Genomic DNA, 7,910 nt, shown 5'->3' with positions numbered 1-7,910 from the left:
TATTCAAAATGTTGATATTAAAGGGATAGATCACCCAAAAATGAAAACTCATTCAGTCATTGTTTATTCACCCCTGTGTTGTTATAGCCAATATGACTTTCTTTCTTTTACTTAGCAAAAAGTGAGAAATTGTGAAACAATTTTGTGCTCAGTGATGTCATACAATGGCAGTTTATGGTGACCACCTCTTCAAGCTTCACAAGGACACAAAAGATTAATTCATAAGTCTAATAATTTATTCCATGAGATTGATTGTAATGAATGCATACCATAAGTTTTAGTGTGAAAGAACATGAAATCAAATGTATTATTTAGTGAAAATTTTGACTGACCGTTGCTCTCCTCTGCACGTTCATGAGACTGCACGAGACCAGTAGTTCACACAGCCCACTGGCGAAATGGGGCGTTCAAGCGAAAAAGCATTTTGTTTATCTAAAAACAGGTCTGCCACAGTGATACTAAAGAACAGAACACAGCTGCACACAAACCAGAGAACCGAACGAAGAGTTTGTAGTCCAAGAATAGATGCATTTCTATGCCCAGCTTAATTTTTACATAATTTTTATACATTTAGTATAAGTATTAGTATATTAGGCCAATGATCAGCATAAGGTCTTGGTTCTAAGGCATTGCAGTTCTCAAACCAGACGGTGATGCAGGTTGTTAGAATGCTTTCAATGGTTCCTCTGTAGAATGTGGAGTGGACGGAAGGGGGAGATTTGCCTTTCTCAGTCGCTGCATAAAGGGAAGATGCTGCTGTGCTCTCTAAGCTAGTGAGGAGGTGCTGAGTGACCAAGTGAGATTGTTTGTGATGTAGAGACCCAGGAACTTGGTACTACTCACTGTTTCTCCAGGGGATCCATTGAGGAACAGTAGGGAGTGATTGGTGTGTGATTTCCTGGTCAATTAATATTTTTTTTTGATTTTATCAACATTCAGAGACAGGTTGTTGTTCTCACACCAGACCACAAGATGCTTCACTTCATCTCTGTATGATGTCTCATCGTTGTTGTTGATAAGGCCCACCACTGAGGTGTCATGTGCAAATTTGATGATGTGATTTGTACTATGTTGAGCAGTGCAGCCATGAGTCATCAGTGTAAACCGAAGTGGGCTCCAGTGCTTAGTGTTATTGTGCTGTTGCCTATCCGGACTGCCTGAGGTCTCCCAGTCAGGAAGTCCTAAATCCAGTTATGGAGGGAGGTGCTGATGTTGAGTGCACTCAGTTTCTATGCGAGATTGTGAGGAAGTTTATAAACAGCATTCTGACATTAGTGTTCTTTTGTTCCAGGTGTGTTAAGGCCATGTGAAGAGCAAGGGATATGACGTCATGAGTTAATCAGGACGATATGCAAACTGCAGAGGGTCCAGGCAGGGAGCCAATGAGGACTTTATGTGGTTCATTACTAGTATCTCAAAGCATTTCATGATGGTTGGTGTGATTGCAATGATATGGTAGTCATTGAGGCAGGACACGCTTGACTTCTTCGGAACCAGTATGATGATGGTAGATTTGAAGCAGACAGGAATGACAGCTTGGCTCAGGGAGTTGTTAAAGATGTCTGTTAGGATATCCACTAGCTGGTTAACACATTCCTTGAGCACACACCCAGGTATGTTGTCTGATCCAGCAGCCTTTGATTAACTCTGGTTAGTGTTCTCCTCACATCAGCTGTGGACAGGCAGAGAACCTGGTCGTCGGATAGAGGTGTTACTTTCCTTGCTGGCACACAGTTTTGAGCTTCAAAACGTGCATAGAAGTTGTTGAGCATATCTGGCAGGGATGCATCACTTTTACGGACCTGTGGGGTGGTCCTGTAGTCGGTGATGGCCTAAAAACCTTGCCACATACACTGTGTGTCCCTTGTGTCTATAAAGTGTCCCTGGATTTTTTTGCACTTGGGCATGTTTTGCGGTCTTGCTGGCACCTGACAAGTTTGCCCTTTGTAGTCTTCAGGGCACAGCTGTCACCTGATCGGAATGCAGCATTTCATGCTTTTAGCAGTGACCGGGTGTCTGCATTCATCCATGGTTTATGGTTTGCTCATGTAATTTTGAGTTTGGAGACAGTAACATCATCTATGCACTTACTTATGTAGCCAGTCCTCATTTGAAGCTGTCTCTCTGAACATGCTCCAGTCAGTACGCTCAAAGCAGTCTTGAAATGCTGAGATGGCTCCCTCTGATCTGTTTGGAAACAGGTTTGGTACATTTCAGTAATCTGTATGCTGGAATTAGCATAACAGAAATGTGGTCGGAGGAGCCCAGGTGGGGGTGGGGTGCTGCTCTGTATGCATCTTGGGTGTTTGTGTAAACCAAACTAATGTGTTTTCTCCTCATGTTGCAAAGTTCACAAACTGTTTGGGGAAAACAGTCTTTAGGTCCATATGATTGAAGTCGCCTGCAATGAGGGCTTGTATTTCTGTATGTCTGCATTTACGTACTTGAGTGGTGTATGTTTCTGGGGTTTGAAGACTTTTGGCCAGGTGGATAGTATTAATTGTTTTGTTTTTTTTCATGGAAATTTAAATTAATTGTTTGTGTTTTGTATTTAATTGAATTTTGCAGCACTTTCTGTAACTCTCAGAGCCGTCTGTTTTCCTCACAGTGAGAGCTGCTGAGGTGATTCAGATGTGTTTGGGGGCAGGTGAGATGTGTCATTATGTAAAGACTGAGGGGAAGATACACCTACACACCAAGCCCCCTCCTACCTATCAGTCATCTGCACAGGACCACCACACACTGGCTTCAGACCTGATCCTGTCGCTACAATGACCGACATGTTTTTGCAAAAGTGAGCGACAGAGACAGAGATGTTCCCCCATCTCACCCAACAACTATCTGACAGCGAGAAAAATGAGCCTGTCCTGCTCACAGACAGGAACTGCTTCACCTCACGGCACCAGCTATAAGACACATTTTATTTAAACAGCATAACATTGTGTCAGGATTTCATAATGTAAATTATTTTTCTATAAAATGCTTTTAAAATTTAATAGAAAACATGGCAATGTGTTCTATAGATTATATTGAACGATGTTTGGAAACTTATATATGCAACATTATAAGGCATCTCAGGCACACTCCCAAAATGAGGGTAGGTGGCATTGTTCTGGCCAAATTCTAAGGCAGCGTTGCATGAACTGTATCTTCTGCAGAGAAGGCAATCCGATAATGCATTGCAAAGCTCAGTGCAAAAAATCAATCCAGAAGAAATTCATTAAATACCAAAAATTGCAATATAATTAAAAAGTTCTATCTAATTACAATTAGGGCTGTCAATCAATTAAAATTTTAATCAGATAAATTACATGGTATGGCAATTAATTAAATTAATTGCATATATAAACTTTTGCCAAGAAAGACCCTCAAATAACAATCATTTAATATATAATGATTAAATAATTATGAATAGTTAAATTTAAATACAAATAAAATATATTTATTATAAAAAATATATAATTCAGATAATTAAAATGCATTACATTATAATGGCAGAGGAGTAAAGCATTGATAAGAAAATACAAAAATTGGCTTTAGATTCCAATATATTGTTTATATCCATATTATTGAACATAAGCCAGTCATTGGCCTATAGTTCACAGGAATCCATTTTGCAAATAAATTCATCAATCTGTCCAGTAAAAACTGTGGGATCACTCCATCTAATTCTTCTATTTCTTTGTACCACCATGAATTGTGAGCATGAGTTGAATGCGAGTAACATCCAGTATTACAGTAACTTATTTTAAGAATGTTTATTAAAACAATAAATGCTCTGCACTCACATCTTCAAACTAAAGGTTCTAGGGAGATGACGTCACTAACATTATGCAAGATATCTAGAGCCTTAATTTATCTAACATAAATAAACAGAGATGATCAAATATTATATTACACATTATTCTCAATTATTAAATTCACATCTACTGTATATAAAGAAATATATATATATATATATATATATATATATATATATATATATATATATATATATATATATATATATATATATAAATATTTATATCTTAGTAATTTGTGGCTCTTACAGTCCGAGATGGATTTATTATAAGGGCAAACATTCTTAATGACAGATTCAAGCACTCAAATAAATGTAGCCAAGTGGAGAAATTTCATGTAAATTAGCTCTAGTCATAAACTGGAGGTGGCCCCTTTATGAACTCCTGGTGTTGCGCATGTGTGCTGGTTAGAGACATGAAAAAAGAGGTTGTGCAGTAGAGCTCCCAGTTTTGTTCATCGTTTGAGAGTTATTTAGGTAAATATCAAATCTTACACAAAATGCTTATAAATTGCATTAAATATGTGTTCAGAAGTGTTGTATGTTAAAATTGAGTGTTTGTTTTGTGTTATTTTTGAAGGATGCATATGAATTGCATGTGTGAAGTTTGACCACGTTCTGTGCACACATGTAAAACTGGGTATGTAAATTTAGAATTAATCATATCTTATTTGATGATTTATAGCCCAGAGTGTTTTTTCAAATAAGTGTAATATGTTTTATGTGTGAAAAATAATAATTCTATTGTTTTGGGGGGGCTGGTTAGCTCAGCGAATATTGACACTGACTACCACCCCTGGAGTCGCCAGTTCAAATCCAGGGTGTACTGAGTGACTCCAGCCAGGTCTCCTAATCAAGCGTGTGCTGTAGCAACGTGTGCGGCAAATTTTGAAATTCAAATCTGCTTTCTCGCTGTTTAGCTGCTGCTGCTAAGCAATGCCATTTACATGCCTAAAAAAGCTGCTTGAACATTCTTTTCAACCACAGGATGTTTATTTTATGTTAGAGGCATTCAAACCAACACAGGAGAATACAAATTTACTGCTCAATCCACACAGTGTATAACCATGCAAAACTGAGAAACTCACGATATCAGATGTCGTACTGCTTAGCTGCTACATAGAAAGAGACTGGCTAAGCACGTCATTTAGATGTCTAAAACAGCTGCTCGAACAGTCTTTTCAACCACAGGAAATGTTTATTTTATGTTACATGCATTCAAACAAACACAGAATACAAGTTTACTGTCCATATACACACACTGTGTATAACAGCAGCAACACTAGATGATAAACTCACCAAATCTGCTTTCGCGCTGCTGTATAGCTGCCGTTGCTATAGAGAGAGTGACTGGCAAAACGCTTGTTATTTATGTCTAAAACAGCTGCTTGAACAGTCTTTTCAACCACAGGATATTTTTATTGTATTCAAATAAACAGAAGTATTTGAATACAAGTTTCCAGCACATATCTACACACTCGTATCTATGATGACAGTGAGAAAAACACTCACATTTCACATGACACATATTGAGTTGTTAATTATTTTTATTTGTGAATCTGTGTATATATATTATCAGACAGGCCTGCACTGCAATTAAAAAAAAAAAAAACATGGCTATGGCTTTAGCCTATCACTAGTCTTCCCTTTCTTCTTGTGACAAGTGACATCATGGCACGGCACTTTTACCTCAGACTCGCATCTGAGCTCGTCATCTATTTTACACACACAACTTGAGTTAATTTGATTTATTTACAGTTTTATTTACACAATTGCCACAGAAAAAGATGTCTTCTTTAAAAAGAAAACAATTTATGGATGAGGAGATCAGAGAAATATTTTTTTAATTCTGATGAGGAGGGAGATCTTGACAATGAGGGAAGTGACACAGATGAGGAGATACCCCCCAACCTCCAAGCCCTTGACCCTGAGGATGAAGATGCCTCAGCTGCTGCTCCTACGCCTGCACACACAACACCAAGGGAGGTGGAGGAGGTAAGCTCTTCCTGCTACCAGCAATTTTAACCCTCCTGGACCTGGGGTTGCTTTTGATGACCGGATGCGCGGCATGCAAAAACCTCCAGAATCCCCTAGTGAAGTCCAATGTTTTAAGATGTTCCTTACTGAGGAACTAATTGAGGAAACTGTTGAGGAAACAAACCGCTATGCCTCAGAGCTGCAGGAGAAAACACCACCTGAAGTGAAAGGGAAGATTGCAATGTGGTTTCCAACAAATGCTCATGAAATGTACACATTCCTGGTGGCAGTGCTCCTAATGGGAATTGTGAAAAAAACTCACTTCGTGATTATTGGAGTACAGACCCCATGCTCCAGACACCATTTTTCAGGGCTTTGTTTTCCCAGGACCGCTTCCTTCTGCTCCTCTGCTGCCTACACTTCTCCAACAATGCGATGGCAGTCATCAACGACCCCCTGTAAAAAATCAGAAACACATTTACTGCTTTCACGTCATCCTTTCGTCACATCTTTGTGCCCTACAGGGATCTGTGTGTCAATGAGTCGCTGATGAAATTCAAGGGTAGGCTGGCATTTCGCCAGTTCATACCAACTAAACACCACAGATTTGGGGTCAAATTTTTTGTGTTATGTGGAGTGCTAACCGGTTACATGCAGGAAATGATCATATACACACGACCCACCACTGACATCCAGCACTATGAAGGCCTTGGAATCTCTGGGTCCGTTGTCAAGACATTACTGGCCCCATACTTGAATAAGGGTGACATCCTGTTCGTGGACAACTGGTGCAGTAGTCCCACACTGTTACAGCACCTCCTGTCCCTGGACACAGGAGCTTGTGGGACTGTACGAGCCAACAGGAAGGGAATGCCAACATTCACCTGCAAAGTGGCATAGGGCCAGGTTGAATGTAAAGAAAATGGAACACAACTGGCAGTGAAATGGCATGACAAGAGGGATGTTCACCTTCTTACCACGGTCCACCCATAAACCATGTCAGCCACCGGAAAGGTCAATCACATCACCGGAGAAAGAAAGATGAAGCCTCTCTGTGTGCTGGAATATAACAAAACGATGGGGGCACTGGACAAGGCTGACATGATGAAAGGCTTTCTTGATTGTACCACAAAAACCACCAAATGGTACAAGAAAGACACTGCTGTACTGAACAGCCACATTGTCCACTGCCAACTTACAGGTGAGAAATGTGCACATCAGACTAAGAACAACATATAATTTACATATAAATAAATAGTTTATTTGAATCATTTAAATAATTTTTTCATGTGAACTAAATGAATGCATTTAAACTCAACTAAAATTAACAAAAAACAAAAATGATCATGCTGTCTTATTCCACACTCCTCCTCACTTCCCACCCATGTGCTCTGCTATCAATAGGAAAAGTAATCATGTCCTTGCAATTCAGGATGAACCTGATGAGAGGACTGCTAGAGGAGCACAGCACACCTCGGTGTCCATCCAAAGCAGACAGCCCTGTCTTGGACACTCCACTGTGTCTGACAGCTAGGCATTTCCCCTCCGAATTCCCTCAATCAAATCAAATCCCTTTATTGTCACTCAACCATATACACAAGTGCAACAGTGGGTGAAAGTCTTGGGTGCAGTTCCAAGCAACATAACAGTATGACAATTACAATAAACATCTGATTTACACAACACAATTTACACATCTTCTTACACAATACAATATACACCTAATAATATACAATATACAGTATATACAATATAAGAATACTGTATACAATAAAAATACACCCCCCCCCCCCCCGCCCCCCTTGGGACTATCTGATCACCGTCTGGTTCATCTTCTTCCAACCTACAGGCAGAAATTAAAATCAGCCAAGCCAGTAGTAAGGACTGTAAAGAGATGGACCAATGAAGCAGATCGGGAACTACAAGCCTGCTTCGATTGCATGGATTAGAGTGTTTTTGAAGCTGCAACCACAGACCTGGACGAGCTCACAGATACTGTTACATCATATATCAGTTTCTGTGAGGATATGTGCATTCTTACTAGGACTTATTTAAAGTTCAACAATGACAAAACGTGGTTTACAGCAGAGCTCAGGCAGCTTTGTCAGGCCAAAGAGCATGCTTACAGGGGTGG

At 39.7% G+C, this 7,910-nt stretch overlaps 1 long non-coding RNA gene across 1 annotated transcript; it reads right to left on the bottom strand.

Moving 5' to 3' along the window:
- Positions 1-4,905: 4,905 nt before the first annotated feature.
- Positions 4,906-6,833, bottom strand: LOC127428077 (uncharacterized). Its single transcript, XR_007895022.1, has 4 exons — positions 6,746-6,833; positions 6,460-6,660; positions 6,099-6,232; positions 4,906-5,994 (listed from the first exon to the last, which is right to left on the bottom strand). It is a non-coding gene; the product is annotated as an uncharacterized LOC127428077 (long non-coding RNA).
- Between the last annotated feature and the right edge of the window lie 1,077 nt (positions 6,834-7,910).

This window comes from Myxocyprinus asiaticus, chromosome 37, assembly GCF_019703515.2.
Source record: "Myxocyprinus asiaticus isolate MX2 ecotype Aquarium Trade chromosome 37, UBuf_Myxa_2, whole genome shotgun sequence".
NCBI classification, from domain to species: Eukaryota; Metazoa; Chordata; class Actinopteri; order Cypriniformes; family Catostomidae; genus Myxocyprinus; species Myxocyprinus asiaticus.
This window is presented reverse-complemented; position numbering and strand designations above follow the sequence as displayed.